Raw genomic sequence first — 24,657 nt, forward strand, 5'->3', positions numbered from 1 at the left:
CTGGAGGTTCTTTCTGAGGCACATACATGCACACACACAGACTGAGCTGTATGGTGACGCTGGGCTTTCCAAATTGCTGGTTATGTCTGTTCTGCTTCAGATCTGACCTCAGGCAATGGCACAGCAGGAAATTGTGAAGCATAGAACAATTCTATTGTGAAGCATAGAATCCACATCCATCCTGTGGGTGGATTTGGTTTATAACCTTCCATTTGGCCCTGTTCAGAGAGAAAAAATTAATCATTTTGCAGTATGGCTGTTGCTACACTCTTTTTCAATAAAATACCAAATGGATTAGAATATGTGCCTAATATGTGAAACATGTACTAATCCAGTCTTCTGGAGGAAAAAAAAATAAAATAAAGAAATCTAAAATTGTATAGGGATGTAGAAGAAACTCAAGACATGACATGAAAAGCATGATCTCCTTATGACAAATAAAAATTTGTACAAAATCTCTAATGGGATAGCTAAGATGTCTGTGTGTCCATAAGGGTTTTTTGCCTCTGAAATACGAGGGGTTTCATTGGTTTGGTCCAGAAATAAAATTATAGGCCAAGTAATAAATTACTTAGAGAAAGAAAAACAGTAAATAAATATTTATGAAATATCAGCTATTCTATATTATCTTCAATAGTTAATCTTGTTTCTGATTTCTGTGTTCCAATACCTGTGCAGTTGAACAATATCCCTTTTGCCAGCATTGAATTAATTTCCTTTGTAATATAGTAAGTATGGCTTTAAATTTTTATGCTTTAAATTTTAACTGGTATTAATCAGAAACTAAGATATGATGATGAACAACCTACTTGAAAATATTAATGAAAAAGTGCAATGGCTGTTTTTTCAACATCTGTATTCTTTATTTCCTATTTAAATCACACAGCTTGCAGAAGTAGGTATGGAAATGCCTACGGTGAGAAAAATTTTAATTGTTAAGTAATGTCAAAATAATCACGATATTCTTCATTGCAAACAGAAACACTCTGGATTATCATTTTGATGTGCAGAAAATTAATTTTTTTCCTCCCTCTTTCCCATATTTTAGCTAGATTTTAATCTCTATTATTAGCCTTTCACTATATGATTTAACTTTAAGGGATCTTTTTCCTGAGTCACTCTATCAGTAGTCTTTTGAAAGCGTTATGAAATTCATTTCTCTTTTATCTACTCCTTTATTCTGAACTGAATATAGAAGGTACGTTAAAAAAAATTCTTATATATTAGCAAACTACGATGTCCTTTGAAATGCTGTTTGTGCATACATAAAGTTACCCCTACTGGTTTACTAGTTTTTAATTTCAATCATTTTTCTAATTCACATGTAAACCCTGGTAATATTTTACTCCTCAATTGATACCTAAGACTTATCCTTTTATTGTAACCTTTTATTGTTTTAACTTTTAATTGTCTAATGTAATAACTATGTGTGGAGAAGAGAGCAAATCTTTGCTGACACCTCACTTTAAGAGTGTTCAGAATTATATGGTCCTCAGGCAAGAATTATGGAAGTGGTATTTTAGAGGAAGGACATTTTGAGACATTTAGGCTCCCCTGTAATTCTGTGCCATAAAGTTCCATAAAGGATTTCTAGTAAAACCCAGTGCCTTTCAATTTTTATGGACTTTTTTGAATTTATCATTCAAGCTGACTTTATCAGGAGGTTCATACATTTATTAGAAAGGAAATTTGTCACTCAGAAACACTGTTATCAAGTCAGAAGTAGCAGTTCTGTGTATAAGTTGGTGGAGCTGCACGAAAAATATCTGAGTTGGAAGTAAAAAGTCATCACTACAACCATTTTGGTAAATTATTAGTGCCACAATACCTTCCTGGGCACAAGCAACTATTTCTACTGTTTATTTCACAGTCCCTGGCTGGGTTTCATTCTAAGGAAACTCAGCCTTTTTCAAAGACTATCTGAGAACAGTTCAGGAATTAGTATATGCAAAATATTGTTCCCTAAAGTCTCTTTGGAGGTGACTCTGTGACAGCTTCAGGGGCAGAGAGCCATCATAGGCTCACTGATCTGGATGGAGATTCAGGCTCTCATTCACAGATAAACAAATGTCTCCCCAAGACTGTTCACCTTCTTAGGGAGATGCACAAGACTGGTTTCTTCAATCTTCTTCAAAACCAGCCAGTTTTCCCCTATGGGAGTCTTTCAGAATTTTCCCTCATCTGCCTCACGATCGTCCTTGGGAGACCACTGAAGAGAAGACCCCTCCTGTCTGGAATCTCTGGCTCTGAAGGAGAAAGTCACACACCACGCACACCACGAGCCCTGAGACCTGAAAGCGCAGTGTTGAGCTATTGTTTTCACAGGAGTGTTTGCTGTATGCTAAGAAGGGGCACCATGCCCCATTTGCCACAGTAGCAGCTCTGGAAGCTGTCCCACCTCTCGGCCTGGCTGGATTTCTCCTGAGTTTTGGGTGGTCTCCCACAGAAGACCCTCACCTGTTTTACAACCACCGTGACAGACAGACTGAGATGGAAGAAGTTTCTCCATCAAGGACTGAGACATGAAACTCCTAAAAGGCCCCTCTGCTCCTTCCAAGGATTGGGACTGGAACCCCCAGCCCGGGGGAGGTGTGTGGGGAGGCAAGCTGACCAAAGTGAGATGTTTGCCTGCAGGTTGTGACCACTGGAGCAAGAAAACAATGGCTCTCACTTACTGCTGAGAACATAGACTACCTGTTACATCTATCAAGCTCACTTACTGCTGAGAACATACACTACCTGTTACATCTGTTCCCTATTGTATCTGTTTCCCCCCCCTCACAATTTTCAGTAATAAAAACCTCTGAGTTAGCCAGAGCCTTTGAGATCTCCCCAGCGTAGCAGGCGGACCCTCAGCTGGACTGGACCAAAGGACTTCGTCTCTGCGTTGGTAGCTATATCCCCTCTCTCTCTCTCTCTCTCTCTTTCTCTATCTTTCTCTATTTTTTCTCTCCCTTAATCCCTCTATCACATTTTTGCTGTGGTTATTTCAATAAAACTGCATTTTATTTGATTATCACTGCAAACCCTTTTGTACCGTGTTGTTTTTTGCACTCTGAGATCATTCCTACAAACCATCAGGCCATCTGTTCACTAAGACGGATCCTGACATCCCCCATTGACAGTAAGGCAGGTCAGACATACATGATTTTTAGGTGACAAAAGCTAGGTGTAAGAAATCTGACATGATTACAAAGCCTTATACAAGTATCGGTGTTCACGCATACATTGAATAAATCATATGTGTTTTCTTCTTCAAAGCAGAAGTGCATCTAATCACAGACCTTTTAACAGACTAAGAAATAGTAAATTTAGGGGCTGTAGGAATTTCAGTAAATGGTTGAAGAATGCTACAGCTATTCTAAAGTTTAGCCATTAAACAGATTTGCTTGATGTTTTGTTTGTTTGTTTTCTTTCAGAGTTATCCATTTTAAAATTCTCTAAAAATTCATAATAAAACTCTTCACACCCTTTGGCCAGGAATTAAAAAAAAATTTGTACAGAATAAAAATGCTTAAGAAAATGAATAGAAAAATATATTTATTGGACTTTTCCAAACTCTAGTTTTCTAAGAACTGCACTGAAAAGTTCATTAAAAACCCAGTACATGTCCAAAAAAGAGCTACTGTAGCATTTAAATTTTTCGTGACCATGAAAAATATTATGAAGAAAAATTTAAAAAGAGCAATAGAATAGGGATTTTTACAATTTAGGATGCCTTTTATCCTCATAAACGCAAGAGATTCTCCTTTAAGCAAAATCACAGAAACACATAGCGACAGAACTGCTGGTTTTGGGGGAGAGACCTCTGGAGAACATCTGGCCTGGCCAACAACCCTGCACAAGTAGCGCTGTTTAAATCTTGCTTGTTCAGGATCATGTCCAGAAGGCTTTTGAAAATCTTCAAAGAGAGAGATTTCACACCCTCTCTGGGCAATGTGTGCCAGTGCTTGGTCACCTGCAGAATAAAAAAGTTTTTCCTCCTGTGTTTCCGTTTGTGCCCACTGACTATTTGTAAATACTGAATATAGCACTATGGATATGATGGATATGATTTGTCTATGCATCTTCATTTAGGTGATAAACAGAGATGGAAGTTACTGGAGTGTGTCAGGAGACATGCTATTATGAGTGTGATTATGTTGTTCTAAGTTGCTGTCTCAAAAGTTTATGATGAGGTGGAAGGAGTTAATTGATACCAAAACCACTGAATTAAATGAGACTGAATATTTTCCCATTGATAATTTTCCAGTGAGCAAAATTTTGTTTGTAAAACAGAGAAGTAAGTATTACCTTATTTGTTTAAATGTATAAAGATCAGAATCTGAAAATTTTATCTAGTACAGATTTCTTTAGATGGGGAAATACTGATATACTCTTTAGCTGACACTGAAAACACGGGATTTTAACAAATTAACTGTGCATGAGATGTAAAATCCAAATCACTATCTTTTTCTTTTTTTCCTTCCCAATGTGCTCTTTGAATCTCAAAAAGAACTTAAAATCACTTTTCCTTGTCACTGTGGGAAATTTTTTCAGTTCCAGTGTTATCTGCTTTGTATCTGCCAAACACAAATAAGATTGTTTTTCTCTACAGTTTGATAAACCAGTGAGAATTAAGTTTTGTTAGCATTTGCTTTAATGCAGTATATTTCCATCTTTAAAAAAAGTAAAATAAAAGTGCTGTTATTAGCTTATAATAAAATCAAGGTACACATTACTTCGAGTAGGGGTTTGGGTTTTTCAAATTATTGCTTAATATAATAAAAATTACATTAAGTATACTTGCAATTCTTTTCTAAATGAGATTAATGACAAACTTACATGTTGTCCTACTGACCACCAAGTGGAGCTCTAACCTAGGAAAAGAATGTATCAGTTTCTAACAATGCAGGTACCAGCAGCATTTTTTTATATAGCAAGCTAATGCAAAAAAAAAAAAAAAAGAATTAAAAATTTAAGACCAGTCAGCTACATGCTGTGCCAATTACACTTGTGCCAATTCATTTCTTCAAGACCTGTTTTGCCTGTACCACACTGTTACAGTCAAGTGCTGTAAAAATAAAGCTCATTACAGGAAAGCAGAACAGTGATTTAAATTAACATGGAATTATATTGCAAAAGACTGAAGATTTTACTTCAAAGAAAGTGCAGTTAATGGAAACGATGCTCGATCCCTCAAGTGCTCTGTGTTCAAGGATCCAAGTTACAGATAAAAGAAACTGACTTCTAAACTGTGTAATGATTAAAAGAACTGAATAAACCCTTAATAATACACATTTAATTGCCCTGATTAGATAGACTTCTACTTATATTTGAAAGCTGAGTGACCTATTTTAGAGGCCCATCTAATGTTTAAATAAGCTAGGCCAAATGCTATGGATTGACATTTATAAACAAATTGTTATATGTCAATTAGTTAGTTGATTGTCTTTATAATATAGTATTGTGATTATTTAAAATACTATTTGGAACAGAATTACTGACTTATTATATGCAACAAATAAATTGAGTTGCTCTTGTTTTTGTTTTTTTTTTTTTTTTTTTTTGGTTGTTTTTTTTTTTTATTCTTTTTATGTTCTTTCTACTTTCTTTTTTTCCTGGAAAACTTCTGTGTACTTGGCAGGTATAAACACTTAGAATATTTTGTGCAATTTCGTGTGTATTCTGAACATACTATTCTTATAGTAAATAAGAAAGAAATTGTTCTGAATTTAACTTTTCTGATTTCAGTGGCTTCATATATTAATGAGTTATTGCAGTTTATATACATATTGTAGCATACTGCTCCTAAGTAAATTCAAGTGCTCAATATTCATCATGACAGATGAAGAAAACCAAAAATTTTGCATTAGGAATCATCTTAGAAGAAATATAACTATGACACCTTCCTCTCTATAATCTGAATATTGGCCTGAACAAAATCTGAGTATTTTAACAGCATTTAAACACAGATCTTACATTTTAACATTCATTTAAAAAATACTACTTGTATCTTAATTGAGCTTATAGAAGTAACAACTAAATAGCTAAACTTCTACTTCCATTCACTCTGATCTGGAGACAAACCCTGAACATCCAAACATGATTGCCTGCTTTAGTTCACAGCTTTGAAATCTGATACTGAATAGCTGATGTGCTGTACAGAGACAGAATGAAAGCAGGCAATCTTATTAATCAAAGTTTTACCTCAGACTACACCTTATTCTAGAATGACTATATCTTGTAACGTGTTTTGATGATTGTGTCAATAATGTTTATGTAATTATATGTTCTCTTGGACTAGTACTACATTGCTTCCGTAGAGTATTATGCTCCCAGACTGTCTGACCCTGTATCAAGCAATCTAAAATCACAGTAAGAAGCTTGTTTCTGGGGTCTCAGTATGAAGAAGCCACAGAAGAAGCCTGAGACCCACAGGCTGTTCAGCCTGTGCTACACAGTCCAGGACCTGTGGCATTGCTTGCTGCCTCAGATCTGTGAATTGAAGAAAAATTATGATGTACAGCAGCGCCCTGAACCCAGTCAGAGATTTTCTAAACTCTACTTTCAATCTCCTAATGACTTCTGGGAAAATACTCCAAGCAAGATACTGTAGTCTTTGTGAAGGAATGTTTTTTATTAAAATTCTCTTTCATCATGTTTCCACAAATAGCTCTTGTTGGCAGATCTCCACTTTCTCTCTGTCCTCCATTTGGATATTATTTCTAAGCAGTTTTTGATGTGTAGATCACAATCAGATTTTTCTTTCAAAATCTCTTGGTTAGCTCTTTAGTTATGCATGGACTCATATGCACTCATACATATAATAGCTAAAGATTATTTAAATCAACTGATGTCATCACCACCAGAGAAAATTAAAATGGCAAATGGCATCTACTTTCCAGTTGTCTTTACCCTGAATAAGGCAATGGCTGAGGCTGGTGGTTATGAATCTCTGTTACAGATCCCAGGTAGATGTAAAGAAAGGAGATGGCTCTTCAAACAGATTTCAAGGGAGTGAGGGGCCCTTTGTAGGACCCACTGAACCGATTTATAGCCAGAACATGCAGCAAACATCAGACTGTATTATAATACTGCATCTCAGACAGTGTCATGCATCATTGCATAAAGTAGTACTCCCTGATATCTTTGCCTGTAATTTGTTGTGAAATCATGCATTCTCTCAGTGAACTCAGAATAAAATGATCAGCATAAATAGTTAATATAAATACTGAAGCAATTCCATTCTATGACTGAGTGAAAGTGATGTTGCTGTTTTTTTCCATACACACTCATTAAATAGTTCTGCAAGGACCATAAAAGAATAGGCAGGACTTCTGTGTGATAGACTCACACACACCTTTCCAATGATACTGAATTTTAAAGTGAGTCCCAAATCATTATCCTCCAGAAGTGCAACACCTTAATGATTCCATGGCTGTTACTTCTGCAGAGTATTACTCCCATGTAATATATTCCAAAATATAAATTAATAGAATGTATTTGTTGCTATTTGCTGAGTACATATTGCAAATAAAGCTAAGCAATTAGGATAAAAAAGACTAATAAAAAAGCACAAACTTTCACCATTGAAAATTAGGTAATTTTTTTTTTTAAATAAAAGAGGCATTCATTTTTAAGCAAAAAAGAGAATGTTTGAATAATTTATGGTATTGGAAAATAGACAAAACAACCTCAGAGTTAACTGTGTTTCTTTGCAGTCTATGTCCCTTTATGGATCTTTTTTTCATTACCCAATCTCAAATTTTGTGTTGCTTTTTTATAACTTGTTTTTCTTACAAGTTTTAACTTTGGTGTTTTTTAGTACGTTTCTGCCCATCTGTGATCCAGCACCAATGATTCCCCTACTCAAATTGATTCCATTAGAAACCACAAGATTTGTTTAAGGCTTTACAGAATATGTTAAAGGCTAGAACACATCCAATAAGTACATCAGTGAATGGGAAGTGGAAAATCTTTTAAAGTTTCACAAATATTTAAAAATAGTATGTTATTCAGATTTCTGAAGTCATGTAAAATTCACACCTCACTGTACTTTTTGAGTTCCCAATCAAATCTTCAAGCCTTTTTTTTTCCGTTGGAAAATTTTCAACCAGCATTTCAATTTATTTTAGTGTTGTGAAGATGTAGTCAGAAGCTATGATAAAATGCTCCAGTGTAAAATGGTCTGAAATGCAACATGTTAATCCTTTAATTAGAGACCAGCCTGCATAGCTAGTTAAACTATACTGTTAGGTAGTGTAAATTATTACTAATAGATTCTAGTAAATCTACTATAGATCCTCTATTCTAGTAGATATGACCCTGAGCAAGGACATGCTTTGTAAACTCACTCCTGCGAGAGACATTTTATCTGACTGTGCTGTGTTTGGCTGCCCTTGAGAGCAGATTTGATTTGTCCAGTCAGCAGCCTGCAGGTACAGATGAAGGTCATTCCTAAAATATGTGGGGTTCTGTATGCCTTGGAGTTGTCACCAAGCTCACAAACCACATTCACCTTAACGTGCTTGCAGGCTGTGCTGCCAGTGTCCACGAGGCTGCTTGCAAAGCCGTGGGTCATTATGAAGGGTATTGACATTACAACTTTGTCTTCTTCCTACTCGTACTTTGCAAGGTTATGTGTTTCTCTGCTGCCTCTTCTCTCTTTCGCCTCGTTATTCTCTGCTACTTTACTTTCTCTGGCAAGTATGGAAGAGTGTGAGAAGGCAGACTCATGTGATCTCTTAATTTCTAGAGGTGAACTATTTCAGAGAAACATTCTCTATGGGGTTTCATACCCCATATTTACACCTGAAATTTAAATTCATATTGTTTCTTACTGTTTATCCAAGTTTTCTCAGTGATGACGGAAGCACTTCAAGATACTAGATTCCTTGCTTTCTTAAAAAAATCAAAACAGAAAAACAGAGAAAAACAAAAAGAAAGAAAAAAGAGTGATGGGAAAACCAGAATGTTAACACTATCTATGTCTTTCTATTTCACTGTTCTTCCATAAGCATGAAGTTGCTGCACACCAAGATCTGCACTGAATGGAGCACAAAATCAGTTTGTCTTGTTCCTGTTTCTGCAGTGTGCACTTTTTGTAAACATTGAGATGTAATGAAAAAATAGATGTTATTTAAATAATCTAATGTATTTTGGGGCTGTTTTAAACCTAGAGTATATGAAATAAAACCAGAACTGTTGCAGTGGTGATTTTGCAGCACAAAACTAAAGGAATGCAAGGATATTTAAGGTTGTGACCTATGAGTACATTCAACCAGAAAGATGCCTGAGTTAACAAACTGTGTGGGGCAGTATGACCCCTGATGGCAGTATTCATATTCTGTACCTGGACTGGGGCAATTCCAAGAAGTGCAGGCAGTGCAAAGAATGGATACCAGCCCTAGGAAGAAAGACTTGGGAGTATTGGTGGACAAAATGTTCGAGGGCTCATCAATGTGCGCTTGCAGCCCAAAAGGCCACCTGCACTCTGGGCTGCACCAAATGATGTGTGAAACCATCTGGAGTGCTGCATCCAGCTCTGGGGTCCTGGACACAAGAAAGATGTGGATCTGTTGGATTGAGTCCAGAGGAGAGTTACTAAGTTGACCGCAGGGCTGGAACACCTCTCCTATGAAAATAGGCTAAGCCTGTTCAGCCTGGAGAAGACAAGGCTTTAGGGAAACCTTATAGCAGCCTTCCAATACCTAAAGGGGGACTGCAAGAAGGCTGGAGAGGGACTTTTCATAAGGACCAGGGGTTATGGCCTTAAGATGAAGGAGGATAGGCTTAGGTTAGATATTAGGAAGAAATTCTTTACTGTGAGGTTGGTGAGGCACTGGAATGGGTTGATGAAAGAAGTTGCCATTGCCCCATTCCTGGATGTGTTCAAAACAAGTTTGGATGGGGCTCTAAGCAACAAAGTCTAGTAGAAATTCCCCTGCCCATGGCAGGGGGGTCGGAGCTTGATTATCTTTAAAGTCTCCTTTCAACCATAACCATTGTTTTCATTTTATATTAGTATGTTATAAACTGTGTAAGTTACGGGAGGTATGTGTCATTCATAAATAAGTATTCTAGCCACTGAAGCTCATAATGTTTTTTTTTAAACTGTAGTGTGAGGTATGAATAAGTATGTATAAGTAATCCATTACATTAACAATGATATCCTAAATTACTCAAAAGTGTCAGAAATTTACTTGAAATGTAAAGTAGCTTTTTAAAGAAAGCAAAAATGACCTATATAGAATGTGTGTACCTTTTAAATTATATCATGCACCCACCCCCTCCCACACACGCACAGATTTCAAAACTAGTCATGAATATGAAGAAAAGAGAAACCTAATATTGAAAGTTGTGTAATGAGTTGCTATTGTTGTTTTGCCAGCTTTCCCTTAAATAATAGAAACACCATTATATAATTGCTATTTCTTTCTTCCTGGGTAATTGGTGACTATCACTTTCATGTTTAAATTAAAACTTAAAGCAAGAGCCACAAAAACCCAAAACCACTAACAACTGAAAGCCCTGTTTTCATTTTAATTTTCTAAAATAGTAAGACTCACTGACACTTCATATTTTAAAATATTAAAAGAGGTGAGTGGTGCAGACTGAGTTCATGCTTTCATCTGGGAAAAAAATGGATGCAGTCACCAGCATTCTTCAGGACGTTTCTCTCCTTTTTACCTTTCTGTACATGATTGATATTTCCTCTAAATGAAATATATGCTTGCTGAAAGACATTAAAATAATGGCAATAAGACCAAAATTTATCAAAACACACCTAAATTATATAATTCCTTCTCATTCCTTCTTTCCTTTTTTTATAGTTTCCTCGCAAATTATTTTTGTGAGAACAGTCATTTTTATCATATACAGGATATACCAAAAATTACTAATGATTGTTTTCTTTTTGAATAAAGTTTTAACAACCATTTTTAATACCTAGTTCCCTTCAGAAGTACAGATACAATTTTTCTGTGTGCATAACTACAAGAACTGAGAAGTGGTGTTTGTTTAACAGTGATGTTGTCTTAGGTGCAAAACAGGAGTCAAATTTCCAAAGTTAATCAGAACTGCTTGTTTGTAAAGGGATTATAATGCTTTTTGAAAAACATATGATGTCTGACTAGATAGGTTCATAACACAGCATTTTAGGGGATACCATTCTGAAAATCATCAACTTTCCCAAGAAGTCAAAGCAGTAAGTCCTTAGTATCTACTTTCACTTACTGCAGTAGCAGTGATGTAAAAAATACAGACTATAAGTTTAAAAGTTGCAGCGTCAATAACCTTTACCTGTTCTTGAGGATTAGTGTGACTGTTGGATTAGAGATTTGTAAATATATCAACAAAGAGGAAAAAAGCATATTCTGTCAGTGATCTCTGTGCTTTTTCAAACATACCTTTCATCTTGGTAGAAAGAGGAGGGTGGAAATCAAGAGTCTACTTTCTGTCTGTGGGATCTAGGCTACAACACTGGTTTCAGCCTTTCAAACTCAGCCTTTTACCAACCCATAAATGTTAATGCTGAAAGTCTGTCTCAGGATGCCCTCCTTGTGCTGTGTACAAGGGAAGGAACTGTGGTGGGAAGCAGCTGCACAGGCTTCACCACGTTTGTGCCACATAAAAATTTTCAAAAGAGCTGCAAATTCACTGTTGACTGCCAAACAGGACTTGAGCACTTGATTTCCTGTGAAGGAAAGAAATTAACTATAACAGCTGTGCACAGTTTCCCACTCACCAGTTCATTTGTATTTGACCTTGTCTGAAAGCTACCCCTCTTGTAAACTATGTGACTGAATGAATTTTTAATATTTCTGTTGAGTTTATTAGGTCACCTTGTTAAACTAGAAAGGTCAGATATAGGATAATCAAATAGGAGAAATACATTGTTGTTTCCCCTCTCCCAAAATAAAAGAAAATTAAATTGATTTTTTTTCCCTTACATGATTTCATGTTCCCATCAGTGACAAGAAATCATAGTAACAGATTCTTTTCAGTACATTCTGTGGATGAAAAATACTCAGATTTAGAAAACCCATTCTTATTTTTTGTAACACTTCACAGATTAGGAAAATAATTAATAATTATTTAATTTTTATTCTGTAGCATGAAAAAGTGGGGCTTTATTATCAAACAGAAAATGAGTAACATACTGGCTGCAAATCCTATCAGTCAACATGTTTTACTCTGTATGTGACAGTATTTTGTTGATTCCCTCCTAAAAGTTCAATCAAATCAGTAGGCAAACCTCTTACATAAGTAAGAGTATCTCTTGCTGGGGATATGGAAAACTCTAAGCAATGTCTAGAAAGAATTTATGAATAGCAGATTTCAGGCTTTCTGCCATGCTGAGGATACAGATATGGCAGAAAAAGCTTTGCAAATATCTGATAAAACACCCTGATAAAATACTATAGAACATAAAAGAAAAAAACAAAAAAAAAAAAGAACCTGAAACCAGATTGTTAGCTCCTAAGAATCAATAATTTTTGTTCAGAATCAGACACAGTTGGTAAATATGCTGCAGCTATCACAGACTGATTAATGATTTAGGAGATTATGTGGGGATATGGGGATATAAAAGCTAAAATATCCTCCAAAACCCCCAAAAAACCCACCACAAAGCTAAACCCCACAATAAAAATGTCTTTATTGTGAAAAAGACTTGAATGAAAGAATCTTTTCTCCCCCATGTTACAATCTCACCTGTAAATTTCAGCAATAATTTTCTTCTCTGATTCTTGTAGATTACTGATAGTATATATAGTGATAGTATAGTTTTCTCAGGCTGATTCAGAATCAACTAGTAAATGTTGAAAAGTTTGAAAAGTTTACCCCTGGAGAATAGAGACACTTTGAAACCTCTTATTTTACTTGCAGTTTTTCTGTTAGTAAAGATTACATGGAATAAAGACTTCTTGGTCCAGATGGACCCATCTCATTAAAACATCTATGCTTGGGTATTTTGCTTTATTCAATGCAGATCAATTATAAGGAAATTAAGAATTAGTTTTCAAACAATTAGCAACTAAAACAAAACTAATAAAAAAGTTGACCTAATAGACATTCAGGAGAATTCTTTCAAAATTTCAGGATTTTTGCTCCTGAAATGCTCTCTCACAACTTTTTATCAGTTCTTTTCCATTTTGAAAAAAATTGTTATCTTTAATTCAAATGGTTGCTGAATCCTATAGCATAATGTTGAGTCAATGCCCTCATTAGGAAGAAAAAAATTCTGCCTCAAGTATCAGTGGAAATGCATGTCTGACAGAACTTAATGTTAATCCCCAAGTTAAATTAAGGCTTTAGAGCTGTGTGTGTCCAAGTCAGGTGAATTTATCAACTGGAATGCTTCACATTGAAAGAAGTCCTCTCTAATATCCTGCTAATGGTGTTTTAATTTGTATAAACTATCAGGTATTTGCCAGATAGAAAAGGAAACATCAACCAGAGATTAATATATCCACCGAGAAAATAAGAGATTTCAGATTGTTTGATATTCTGACTCTGCGTACAGACTAGAAGAACCATGGGGAAAAAAACCAAAAACAACTGAATCAATATCTTTGAAAAGTTCCTTTTAGAAAACAAAAACATTTCCCCAAGCAGAATCTTTTTTGCTCTTGACCAAAATAGTTTTGATAAGACACCAATGTTTTAGAATTTACAGAATAAAAATTATGCAGCATCAAGGCCTTTTCAGTTTTTTATGCTGCAGTCCCTCCCACCAAAAACAGCAGGCTGGGAGTGCAGGAGAGGGTGGGAGGGGACACAGTCAGGACAGGTGGCCTGTCCCCAGCTGACCAAGGGGATGCACCACACCGTGTGCTCAAAAGTAAAACAGGAGGAGAGATACCAATGGTTATCATTGCTCAGGAAGTGACTAGGTATGAGTTTGCTAGTGGTGAGCTACTGTATTAGCATTAGCTTTTTTTTTTTTAACTTCTTCTCTTTCATCTGTATATTTTACGTATTAAATTGTCTTTGTCTTCCCCTTTCTCCCATGTGACAGCAAGTCAAGTGGCTGTGTGGGGATTAACTAATCTCTCAATTAATCCACAGCAGAGTGTCCCTTCATTTTATTTCCATTGATTTAATCTGTTATTTTACTGAACTTTATCATCACCAAGACTGGAAAATCTATTTAAACTTGATCGAAGAAACCCAGAATGTGTATTGAGAGTTTAACTAATAATTAAAATTTATTCTTCTTTGCTATTAATTAGTTTCTTAGAGGCTAACTGCTCTCAAAGACCTGATTTTTATCTGAGATTTTCTTCCAGTAAAAACAATAAAATTAAAAAAAATAATTAAGGTATCATTCTTTAGGTTCAACTTACTTTCATATCATTATAGATAAATGGCAGCCTACTACAGACAAAAGACAAAAGTACTCATAGTGCACAATAAAACATGGTGTCGAATCATTTTGCCAGTTCTTTATCCAAATACATAGAAATTTCAGGTTATAGAGTAATGCATTAACTAGAATTTTTATTAGATTGCCTTTTTGTTTGTTTTAGAACAGCTCTGCTGCCAGAGGTTTTCTTTAATTATATAAACTCTTAAATTCTATTCTCAAGTCTAATTAAAATTATCAGAAATATCTCTAATTTTTTTCCTTGGTAAACACAAAATGCATAAAGCACCACCAATTACAAAAAAAAGCAATTTTGAAAATTCTCACAAAAGATGGATTTTGCCTCTGAAGTCATCTGGAAACAACAAAAAAAATTCCAAGAACCAATAACTGTAGGAAGAAATGTTAGAAATTATTTGTTCTCTTTATTCAGACCAGGAGCAAACTTGGAAGTAGTAGAATTCAGTTACTTTCACAGAATAATACTGGTATATGTCAAGAAGCTAGTGTTTAAAATTTCAATATTGATCAAATTGGTTTAAAATATTAGGGAATATTTTGAAATAAATTATAGCTGTGACTTCACATTTTAATTAAATATTTGATAACTATTCCACTGTAACTGCCAGATATCCCTAAAGCTGAATATAAGGAGCAATCAGAAAAATCAGTATGGAAATTAGATTAAATATGAAGAGACAGATCCTAAGTCTATGTAAATTTACCTACTTCTGGTTTTAATGAATCTGTGTTGCATTACATGTGCTGAGCATTCAACCCTAAGAATTTATCAGCTCAGGAATTCAAAGGAAATCCTTGACTCCCATAAGTTATTATAATGTGGTTATATTATATAATAATTCTAGAATTATCTAGAGTTATTATATCTCTAGAATTGTAGAATAATTGAAAATATTTTTGAAATCAGATTATGCATTTATGATGTGTTTGCAGGCAAAAACTTAAACTCAAAAAACTGACAAGTGAATCTGTTGCAGGAATAAATTCATGGCCTTCTGAAGCTTGTAATGTACCATGGGACACAATAAACAATCTCTGAACACACTTAAAAGATCAACAAGGACTTTAACTGATATGGAAGAAATCAAGGGTGAGAATGTTTTATTCTGACTGGTTAAAGAGAGCAAACTGGGCCTCCACATAGGTTGAGGCTTAAGGTTTTTTTATCTTAGTACAAAGATAAATGTGATTCAGTCTTTAATTCTCTGAGCTAATTTATGAGATGATAAATGCCCACATATAAAATCCATTGACCTGAAGGTGAGCAGGTATTTCCCACTAATTTGGCAATGCTTCTGATGTGTTATTTTAAATAAAAAAAAAAAAAAAAGGAATGTGGGATGAGCCTTTACCAAGACTGTGTTCAAGATTTATGGGTACTGTAAAACACTTTTTTACAGCTTCTCTCTTAGCTGGTAGGACACTGACTCCTAAATTTGCCTTTTAAAATGGAAATGCTTTCTCCATCATATATTCTTTCTCTTTTTCTTCCCTGTTTTCCTTCACCCTGTGTAAAGCTTAACAGGGCTTGAACTCAGCAAGTTGGTAATTAATTAAATAAATTAAAAGCATAACCCCTGAGGTTTGATCTGAGGGAGGAAATTGCTCTGACCGCTCAGTGACACAGAATGTGATTTCTGAAAGATTAACAATGGGAAAGACAGCTGAAGAAACCACCTAAATAGAGAGTCACAAGATCCATTTCCACCCTATTAGACCAAGAGCCATCCAGCTGGATCGTAACAGATGGTCTCAGCTTCTTGTAAAATATTGACGTACGCCTTAATTCTGTCTTAGGATTTCTACTGAAGAAAGAACCTCGATTTATTGTATTTTTACTGCTGACAGCAGTAGTCCATTGAAATGGCCCTGAAAGCACAGGGAGACACTGGGTTACTCTGTCTTTCTGGCTGACTGCCCACAGAGGCAAGGAAGTCGCTACCATTGTAATGCAGATGACAGAAAGTAAGGCACACACTGCAGCTGAACTCATTGAAAGGAACTCACTGCACACTCAAATATAATTTCAACTTTAAAAATATATTTTAGCTTAATAAGTAGCATCACATGTTTCTGAGAGATGAAAACCCTACTGAATTATTAAGCTGTGCAGCTCAGTAGTGCAGCAATTCAAAACCATCACAAAGATTTACGTTCAATACCCAGGCTGGAAAACCTCTCCTTGGTTATTTTTTGGGGTTTTTTTTTTTTAGGTTTTATTTTGTTTTGTTGTTGTGGAGGTTATTTGGGTTTTGTTTTGTTTTGTTTTTTGGTGGGTTTTTTTTGTTGTTTTTATGTTTTTTGGGGTTTTTTGAGGGGTGTAGCTTGGGAAGAGAAAGGGGGAGGTTAGAAGGACTAAATACAGAAATATGAGTCACCTTTGCATTTTCTCAAGTCTAGTTCCAAAGAGGACTCTGTGATCAGAGGATTTTTCTTAGTAAATAAACTGCAATGATTTAGATATGAAATCCTCTTGAAGATATGGCCTGAGACTCTTAAATGTATGCCAACTTTATGAAAAATAATCTTACTGACTTCGGTAGGGTTATTTCTAGCTTGCATCAACTTAACAGTAAACAGAATTGCCTCAAAAATATGCTAAAATAAAATACAAAAAAAAAAAAACCAACACAAAACCCCACATATTCTTGCTTCCATCTCCATCTTTGCTTTGCAGACATTACTGTACACATCCAATAATTAAAAGAGACTATAAGGGGAACATAAGGAAGATTTTTTTTTTTTTACAGTAAGGGTGGTAAGGCACTAGGAACATGTTTCCTAGAGAAGCTGTGGACAGAAACTCCATCCCTTAAGGTGCTGAAGACCACATTGATGGGGCTTTGATCCCAGCAAACTGGCTCAGTGGAAGGTGTCCCTGCTTACACAAGGGGACTTGGAACTAGATGACCCCTAAAAGTGCTTTCCAAAACCAACAATTCCATGATCCTTATCTTCTCATGGAAAAACAGAAGAAGAAGAAGAAGAAGAAGAAGAAGAAGAAGAAGAAGAAGAAGAAGAAAAAGTATTATAAATGTGACCTACATGATTTATTGTATTGTTATAAATAATTTATTTTATTATTGTGAAAGGCTCAATATAAAAGGAAAAATTCCAATCAATGCAATCTAAAAACTCATCTTCACAAAAAATGGCTATTTCTGAAAGTGAAATAGAGTGTATGTTATCCAAAAATTATATTGAAGAAAAGATTAAATAATAGATTAAATTCTCTAACAATGACAGTAAATAAATAAAAATTTCTTTGACATATGCTTTCAATAAATATTTACCTCATGGGCTTTTTGCTTTTTTTGGGGCAAAATTGAATGCCTCACTAGTAATTTACAAACAAAATGTGACCAAAATATTAAAACAATTTGATCTTTACTCCAGTCCGTGCTGGGAAGTTCTACAGTTACATATTTCAAAAAGGTTCTGAGCTCCTTAAAACAACCAAGGGGAAAAAAAAGGTAAATTACTTAAATATGTTTGAATTGAACCAGATTTTTGCTACAGCCAATCATTTACCTGTTTTTATGTCCCTCTGTAATTTTTGTCTGTAGATCCTGTGCTCAATTTTTTATTACAAATCATCCTCTTTGAAGTGTTTAATGATTTTTTTTATTTTTTGGTTTTTATGAACTTTCATTACTACTTCAAGTATTATGAATAAAAATGTATAAAATTCCATTTCATTTTCTACAAGGAAAAGTTCTTGTAGATACCTCATAAAAAATTATTTAAGAAGAGTTTGAGATAAAGGATGAAACAGCTAAGCATTTCTTGATGAATTAGAAATAGGATATCAACAGAGTATCTGAAACCAGCTCTTCAGAGTTGAGAGTCATAGGAGAGAAAGAAAAAAAATAAAAAGTCAATAGTCCTTGCCCATAAAAACTATAAAAAACAGTGAGGCAGCTTTTTTGGGAAACTGGGAGAAACCTATATTACTAAAATTTGCAGGTCCAGCCAAATTCAAAGTTTACACCTCAAAGTGCATTAGTTTCTGTTACAGAAACCTTTTTTAGACAAAATTTTGTTATGTTAAAAAACAAAGAAGCTTCACAATAAAATTAAAAGCTTTAAGAATCTATGCAATTTTTCCTTTGAAAAATTATAATAGATTGTAAAAGATACAAGATAGCCTCTTGTATCTTTCTCTTAACAATTATATAATCATAACAAACACTTTCTCAGGGTGGAGAGGATACTGAATAATAAATGTCAGAATTTTATTTCTAGAAAAGCATTTTTCACATTTTGGCTGCAGATGGCAGCAAATATCCAGTGAACAGCAGTTTTTCCAAGATTCATTACATTATACATTACTACATGACAGCTATGGGCAGATCAAGTTACTTATACTATATTTTATGAGGAAAATTATAAAAGTACTTGGATAATATTAAAAATATGCTCCTAAAGTATTAATTTAGCTAATTTAAAGTGTTTTCCTAAGCAAAATTATATGACATCATATACAGGATGGAGCTCCACAGCTAGGGAGCTCCAAGCACTCAAACAAGCAGGATTTTACTTGTTTTACTTGAAGAGAGAATTTGAAAATGTAGCACTGAATTTAACAGCTGGTTAAATGTCTTGTGTCATATATGCCAGTATTTCTTTTGCCTCCCATTTATAATATTCCCATATTTATAAATTCACCTTGGTCATAAAGCTATTCCAAATGCAAATGTAACAAAAAGCTCCTTCTGGAAAGAACTGTATTTGTGAATCAGTTGACATTTCTGCTTTTACAAATATTTTTTTCTTCAGTGAAAGTTGGATATTAGTATAACTTCCAAAGAGCAGGTCAATAATTATGTACAATTTTTTTTTATTTTTTAACCCTTTAGACATAAACTGTTGACCACATCTGAGACTAAGTGAACCAAGCTGCACATAGACCTCTCTGAGAAATTTAGAAAGCAAGAGGTTCTCACTGAACCTCATGATTCGACAGCAGGAACCAAGACCTGATGACACTGTAATTCATTATAATAAATGAGAGAGCTGTTATTTAGATACTGTATTGGCAATATTTAGCTACAGATTGGCAGATTATGATTAATCAACCACAAAATCAAAGTTTCCTATTTCTACACAACTGATAATATTCTCTTTAATACTCCATTGCACTGATCAAAAAAAAACAACAAAAAAAAAACAAAAATCCCAACAAGTTGGAATTTCATATACATAGGGACAATTTTTTCTCTTCATAAATAAAGTAATGTAGGATGTACCATTATTCCATCTGTCTGCTAAGCACATTAATGCTAGGTGTTTGTAGTTGCTAAGATGAATGTTGCTACGAAATAGAGTTAAACTGGACATGGTGGAGCTAAATAGTCCCATCTAGGTTTTTTTGATCTCATCTCTGCTGTGGAAGTGTGGACCAGTCATTCTTCAAGTCCCTTCCAGTATGGGCTATTTTATGGTTCTGTGAACATCAATAATCAGACATGAAAGCTTGAATTTATTTGTTTTCTATGTGCTAGAAATGCATGGAATAAAATGCATTTCTACGCATTAATTTGTTTTCTTCTGTGCATTAAGTCTTTTCTTGTGTTTTCACACATCTGCTACATCACAATAACTGAAATCTTTGATCCCATTCTGTTACAAAAATGTAGAAGAAATGTACATGAAATCTGTAGGGGGCAAAATCTTCCACACACAAAAATTCTCAACTTATACTTGATTCTTACAGAGCTTCTCATTGGTCAGTTGAGCTATATTAAGAAATATTAGTTTAAAAAACCTCTGTGGATGAAAAACAGGTAAAACAATGAGTTCTGTTATTCTGAAATCCAAAACAATGAATTTTGTTAGTCTTTGGCCTAAAATTCACAATGAAGTATTGCCTTTATGTACATGTTGAAGTCTTTAATTTGTCCTTTTTCCCTTTCCATTGAGAATAATACTTTTCTTGTATTGGCATCCTTGTGTAGATCCTCCTTTAAGCTATGCTAAGGCACATAGCAAATAAAAATGCAATTTGAGGCAGCCAGCACTGATTCACTGGGGGAAAACCCTGTCTGTTCAACCTAGTGGCTTTCTATGACGGAGTAACTCCATTTAGTAGCCAAAGTTACAAATACCTTTTATCCAGACTTCTGCAAACCTTTGACACAGTCCTCCACACAACATCCTTCTCTCCAAACTGGAGAGTGGTGGATCTGATGGTGGACTGTTAGGTGGATTAGGAATTGACTGGATGGTCACATGCAGAGGGTAGTGGTCAATGGCTCAGTCCTGATGGACAGCAGTGACAAGTGGACTATTTACAAGAGCATGTAGTGACCAGGACAAGGGGGAATGGGTTCAAACCAAAATAGAGTGAGTTTAGGTTGGATATTAGGAAAGAATTCTTTACTTAGTGGTGAGGCACTGGAAGAGGCTGCTCAGGGAACCTGTGAGTGCCCCGTCCCTGGGAATGCTCAAGGCCAGGCTGAATGGGTCTCTGAGCAAGCTGGTCTAATTGAAGGTGTCCCTGCCCACAGGGAACTAAGTGATAATCAAGGTCTCTTTCCAACACATTTTATAACTCTATGATTCTACAAAAGTTTTAATTTTACAGTCTGATAAACTGAAGGCTTTAAGGAGTATTTAATCAGATTGTTTATCTTTTGATTTCATGCATTCCTTTCAAAACTATCTATTCCTTCTTATTTGTTGATACAAAACGTTGTTTCAAGTCAACTTTGCTAATAGCTTTATCTGAAATTTTTTATTAAGGCATTTGTTCCAGAGTTTTTGATTTCCTATTAAAAATTCGAAATATTCAGCCTAAAACACAGAAAAAATTAATACAGATGATATGACATTAATCTACATAATATTCTCTGTTTTTCTTGTCCTTTGATTGCTGTGTCTATTGAGCCTGAGTTGATATTGCTAGTTCCATTGCAGTAGCAAACAATCAAAAGTTCATACAATTCTCATGTGGCACTGATTCTGATTTTAGTTCTAGTTTTATTTTAAAAAACTCTTTATTTCTGGTGTTATACTGTACCTCTAATTACTTACTAATGATGTTTCTCAATATTTTCTTTTCCTAATGTTTATTTATAATAAATTCAGAGGGGTAAAAAATGGCTGGCATATATTACTGTCTTATAATAATAATAATGAAACCGAATACAGACAATTTGAACATCATTGCCTGAACAGCTGTGCATGCTAATACTGCAATTCTAAGCAAACAAAATTTCCCTCGGGTAGCTGCCAGAAAATCCTGGAAATGCTTAGACTTCTTATATCTTTCCCCATTGAATTAGAGCTTCCCTAGTTCTTGAGAAACTAGATTCCACCTCTGACCATGCATGAGTTCGGCCAATTTTGAGCATCTTAACGCCTCTCTCATCTAATTCCAATTTGAATCCGGCAGTGAGTATTCCTTGCTTTATTGCCCTAATCTGATTTACATTGCCATAAAGGAGGCTAGTAAGATTGCTGTCTGGAATATTTACATTTGTCAATAAAACTTCCTTATGTAATGAGTTTTTTTGATGATTTTTATGAGGCTCTTGGAGAGGAGTGTGTGTGTGTGTGTGTGTGTATGTGTGTGTGTGAGGTGAAAACAAACTTCCAAGGGATTCATTAGAAACTAACCTCTGCCTGGGCACACTGTTGTTTATAAGGAGATTCCTGTCTACATATCAGCTGATGAGGATGATAAATTACCTGATATGAATGATCCAAGGAAGGAGTGTTTGCCACTCAGAAGAGAAGGTTAGCTTGCTCAGACTGAAGATAACTTTTGTGCTATCTGTGCCTAAACTGAAAGACACTATGTATTTTACTAATATGACCATTAGGTAGTTAGGACTCTTAGAAAGGCCATAGATTAGAGTATTCCAGGTGTCAAATTTAAAAACAATACAGATACTTAAATAATAAATCCACACATAAAGAAATACAGTGGAAAAAAAACCCCACACAAAACTTTCAAATTTTTGTTATTTCCATACGTATGAGCCTTCAGACAATTAAAAGTTGGCTCTTATACATATTCAGTGTTTTAATATATATCAAATAAGAAGAATATTTTAAAGAAAATATTACCATCCTTTCTAGTGATCTTAAAATCCAGGGTTTTAGTTCTAACAGAAATAGGAGGCAAGAGAAACTTTATATATGATGATTGTTTGTTATTTTCTTCAATAAAATTACAGAAATTGTTAAAGAAAATGCTTTTATTCATATGCCTAGGAGGCTCCTTGAGATTTTTTTTTTCCACTTGGAGAATTTTCTTTTCAATTTGACTAGGTCTGCAGCTGTGCTGCTTTGCAATTGCTGCACATATATCCAAAGGCTCGACTATTAGAAAATTAAACAAAATTAACATCAAAGGAGATCCCTGTTAACTCTAAATGTTCTTTAGAGCCTATATGTTTCTGTTGTTGTGAATGATGGATTCAAACATAATGATTCTGGAACATGGGGAATAAAAATTGACATTCAGTCTTCCCATAAGTATACAATAACATTTTTGTCGTGTTTGTGTACCTAAATTCTCTTGGTACAGACTAGCCTTTATTGGATTGACTCACACCATATGAGTGCTTGTTTCATATTGACTTTCTGTGAGGATTCGATTAGATAACATTCTATGTTACAAAAGGGTGTGGCATTAAGTAAACAAAATATCCCGAACTCCCTAAAATATAGTGACGAATAATAAATAGTAAAACTTACAGAGATATAAAGAGTTTGCATATGGCATAACAGAAATTTACTAGAATTCTTAACCTTTATGCAACAGAAAAATAACAAACTAGGATGCTTTGTGGCAAGAGCAGCAATACCATGAAGTTCCATAGATTGTTTGTTCATTACCTAATATGGAAGAGTATAATCCAACACCTGACAAAAAGTTAGAGTAGTCAGTGCTTGATGGTTCACTTTGTTCATGTTAAAAAAAATAATCACAGAGCTTTTTCACATAAAACCCCACCAATCCTTTTGTGGTCTCCTGAAAAATGGGTTTCATTTGTTAGTTTTCCAATGGAAAACAACTTATACTATTTTATTGTAAAAACCCAAGGTAATTTCAAAAGTTTATAAAACAAAAGAAAGCAACAAGGGCAAGTAATGGTGTACTTTTCTTACCTTTCTATCACTGATTGTATTCAACAATCAAATTTCTAGTAATTCATCCCCTCTGATAAAGACCACAACCTTCTTGGACTCCAGTAAAATCTCTCCACACTCCTTTGGGGGTGTGTTGTGGATTTTTCCTTATTTATTTTCATATCTGCTTTCAATACTTCTCTATATAAACTTACAACCATTTTTAATATGACATCAATTGATTTGGGGATTTCGTAAATTGTTGCAGTTTATGATAATACACGTTTAGTAAGACATATGCTATGTTACAGCAGATATGAAGTAAGATTTATACCTGTCCTGAACACCTGCTCAAATTTTTCAGTTCTTGCGATCATCCTTTTAATATTTTATTTAGAAGAAAAACAAGGGTGTAAGAATTATAGGGAAAAAACTTAAATAAAAAGAAACATATTCAATGGAAACATAAAGCTTAACAATCAGAGGGCATTTCTACAGTTTTGCATAATCAGATTAATGTTTTTATTTCTCCTCTTATCTGAGAAATTTAAAATTTTTCGTTAATATATGGGAGTGATTTGAATTTACTAGAATTAGGTTGTTTATTAAAAATAAATCAGAATTAATATTCTTAATGCCTGGTCAAGTTATATTAATTTCATTTCAAAAATTTTATTTTTACAAAATGTGGATATCACATAATCAATTTATGTTGTTTTGAAAAGAAACTTTGTAATGTTAATAAACATTTTACTCCCATAGCAGGTCAGTCAAGTCAATATCACCTGTCATTTGTCCTTCCTTTTCTCCTGAAGTCCACATATTGGCCTTCTGAGACTGAGGTGCAGTTTGTTAAGTGTTTTCCATTCAAAACAGCCAGAACAGTGGAAGGCAGTGTCTCAGTTTATCAGGGAAGTATGTTTATACCAGGAAACAGGATACATTTCATGACCTTGAATGCAACGAGAAGACATATTAAAAAATTACCTCCTAGGAATTTCCAGGGGAGTACTGAATGAGAATAAATGGCACTCTTCTGGGAAAGTTCAAGTATTTGTGTTCAGCTGTTTTTTTTTTTTTATTATTACTTTTCTAGTGACCTGTTATCACTTGTAAAAGCATTGATATATTCAGAGGGTCAAAAACCTTTTAGCAACTGTACAGGCATTTCTGACTTTATGCTATATGCTTCCTAAAATGTGTAA

This window comes from Melospiza melodia, chromosome 2, assembly GCF_035770615.1.
Source record: "Melospiza melodia melodia isolate bMelMel2 chromosome 2, bMelMel2.pri, whole genome shotgun sequence".
NCBI classification, from domain to species: Eukaryota; Metazoa; Chordata; class Aves; order Passeriformes; family Passerellidae; genus Melospiza; species Melospiza melodia.